The sequence below is a fragment of the Cryptomeria japonica genome, chromosome 10 (assembly GCF_030272615.1).
Source record: "Cryptomeria japonica chromosome 10, Sugi_1.0, whole genome shotgun sequence".
Classification (NCBI taxonomy): domain Eukaryota; kingdom Viridiplantae; phylum Streptophyta; class Pinopsida; order Cupressales; family Cupressaceae; genus Cryptomeria; species Cryptomeria japonica.
This window is the reverse complement of record NC_081414.1, coordinates 724026526-724029955: the sequence shown is the minus strand read 5'-3', so window position 1 is coordinate 724029955 and position 3430 is coordinate 724026526. Positions and strand designations below refer to the sequence as shown.

General features: G+C 32.1%; 1 non-coding gene across 1 annotated transcript; it reads left to right on the top strand.

Moving 5' to 3' along the window:
• The first annotated feature begins 236 nt into the window (after window positions 1-236).
• Window positions 237-308, top strand: TRNAD-GUC (transfer RNA aspartic acid (anticodon GUC)). The gene has a single exon. It is a non-coding gene; the product is annotated as a tRNA-Asp (tRNA).
• Window positions 309-3430: the final 3122 nt, after the last annotated feature.

Genomic DNA, 3430 nt, shown 5'->3' with positions numbered 1-3430 from the left:
GATCATGTTGCTAAATAATACCAGTTAAAATTGTGTTACCATTTAAGGAATGATGATGAAAGACTAAAAAAAATACATCACCCGTTCTGTTACTAAAATTGTATTTTCTGTTCACCATAAAACAAGTGGACATTTAAAGTCAATTTATACACACATTCAAACTGCTTGTTAACAGAAATCAAAAGTGTCTGTTTATCAAAACTAATAAAACTGTTAATTTTTTTAATTATATGGCTGTCGTTGTAGTATAGTGGTGAGTATTCCCGCCTGTCACGCGGGTGACCCGGGTTCGATCCCCGGCAACGGCGTAAATATTTTTCTGCTTGTCCGGCAATGGCGTAAATTTTAAATTATGTATGGATTTAAATGTTTTATAAATGAAAAAGTTTTGTTTAAGTGTATAAGGATGTCTTAATATTTTGTTTTAAATTTACTATTAGTTGGTTTATCATATTTTTTGGGTGTATTAGTTGGTTTATCATATTTTTTGGGTGTTTTAATTTCATATGAAAGAATAGGTGTTAGTTAAAAGAATGATTTGAGGAATATCATTCTTACTGCACTTGTCATTCTTATTCTTAGAATTATTGACAAGAATGATGTCATTCATCCACACCAAAAAAGTAAATAAGACAAGTGGAGTTATTAATATAGTTAGTAACCTAATTTTATGAATAGTGGAGGTGATTGATGGAAGTGAGGTCTACTGTTCTGCCATTTTTTCCTCATAGTGAATATAATTATTTTTGAAATATTTTGAAATATTTTGAAAAAATACCTATAAAAATATTTAATTATTAAATAAACAACTTGAAAACTTAAAAAAATTAATAATTATATTAAAGAATTTTATGTGAATCATTTAATTATTTCTTTACAATAGAAAAACTATAACAATTATATCATTTTCTATTATCTTATATGATTGTTATATTGCAAGAGCAAAGAATTGGATGCTTCAGTAGCTATATTCTAATTAAGAATAAAAAGAGAAAAAATAAAATCTATTAGAAATGAAACTTCTTTATAATCACGGTTTCTATATCTTGGAATAAATAATGATTGTCCATATTAAACTATATGTGAGTCATCCTAATAGTTAGGGACAACATGCCTTGTACGGGTGGGTGGATCCTTAGTTAGGACAGTACGTTCCGATGACCCTCCTTTCATGAACTTGACTTATTTATTTCTCTATAACCATTGCCTTATTCATCCCAAACTCTGCCGCTCTGTGCACTTGACAAGCTTTTCTCACACTTCATTGTACTCTGTGGACTGTGTACATTGTCTAATGGTTTCCTTCTGCTATATCTAGTCATGCTTACCATATCGCCCCCTTCCTTTTTCTGATGTTCTACCATACTTTTATGATTGTCAATTTGACTACGATATACTTTTCTCTTGCCTTCTTCACTAAGCTCCGTCTCTTACTCTTGAAGTTTGCCATCTTCAAAACTTTGTCCTCTATTAACAGACTATCATCCATGTTTATCATCTCACACTATGGTATTCATTCTTATCAAAACCTCAGGGAGTGTCATTGTTTTCACGACGACTGCCACTGTCCATTCTTGCATGACCATCATTCTGGTTACTTCTAGTCATTGACTGTCATTTGACTTCATGACCTCTGCACTTTATTCTTTTAGGATTCTTCGACTATCTTATATAGACTTGAAAGAACATATGAATATTGCTTTCTTCATGAGCCTTTGCTTGTAAACTTCATCAAAGACCCTTTCATGTATCATTCAGCTTAACACCTTTATACATGATGTAATGACTATCTTCATAAAACGCTTAGAGCCTTGACAAACCCTTTCTAGCACTCACTGTCCTCTTTTTCATTAGGCTTCTTCGAATGAGTATTATCGTATGTAATGTTAAACTTTTTCTTGGTATATGTATCTTCTCATTCATGATTGTCCGTGTCTTGTCATAAGTAAGGCCTGAGTCGTCTAGTAACAGTCTTTTTTGCAATGCTTATACCTCTTTTGTCTCTGTCTTGCATACCTTGGACAGCCGTCCTATCTCATTGTTTTCCATGTTGATGTTAGTATATGCAATGCATTGTCATCTTTACCTTTGTGGTATTCAAAGATCAACAACTTCTTTAACTTTACAACCACTTGTCTAGGAAAGTTGGATGAAACGCTCCATATCTCCGAGATCATTCAAACTGCCATAAATTTTCTCAAACAATAATGAACATTCTCAAAACCAATAGAGACTTTATAGAATTTATTTTACCTTGAGTCCTTCTTGCATGGCTGTGCATGGAAAAAGATAATGATATTCAAGGATTCCTCAATCATTCCCACTCCTTTCCTCTGATCTTGCATGCATCGCCTATGTCCGGCTATTTTGTAATGAAGATTCAAGAGTACATACCTATGTTACATCTTTTCGAATACTACATGACAAGTGCTACTATACCAACAACATGTTTCATTCGTAACTCTTCTTTGATACCTCAAAAAAGAATTAGCCGCCAAGAAGCTCTACAAACCATTTGTGAGGACGAAAACAAAAGTGAAAAATAGCATAACAAGCTTTACTTATTCTCATTAAAAACAAACACTTGTGAAAGTTGTTGGAGAATTGATTTGATCATGTTCGATTTTATGATCATAGATTTTATAGAGATTGACGAGGGATCATCTCAGACTCCTTGATCATAGGTAGGATCTTTATTAACTATTGGATTGGATTGGCCTTAATTAGAGATAGGATCATCTTAATTAAAGATTGTAATCTATAGAATTCTTTTGATATCTTGATCTTTATTCATGTGAGATTTTTTTCATCTGGATTTAGACTCTTCGCCTACCATGGATCTAATATCTTAGAGAATGGCATGTGAGTTTGGATAACGACAAAAGATTCTATGTTGGTCTTAATATTTTCGCAAGGTAATAATTGATTGTGGATAGGAAGCTCTTGAGTGAGCTTCATAGGTAATGGAGTGCATATAGGTGAGATATGATTGAATAGTCTGAAATTAGTGATGTGATGCATAAGTTTGTTTTTGAATTTGAACTCAACACACTTTGGTATTATTTCTTATAAAAAAAATTGAAAAGGTGTATATATTGGAGGCATATTTTTAATTTGGATGGATTAAAGGAAATTATTTAAATGAGATGAATAATTAGGATAATAGGTCGAGGTTGCAATGATTTCTTTGTTTCCTCATTTGGTGATGGAATAATGATTTTTTTATATGTGTGGGTTGGGATTGTAGAGATGGCTTGGTGTTAATGGAAGTGTTAGACAAAAGATGGTTTCTATTATTAAAAGTAGGATAATGAAAAGTTCCTTACTTAAGATTATCTATATAATGTGTACTTTCTATTCACAATTGATGGATTGTTATATAAATCTTGTGGGTTCCTAGTATTGAGAGTACATGAATATGTGCATAACG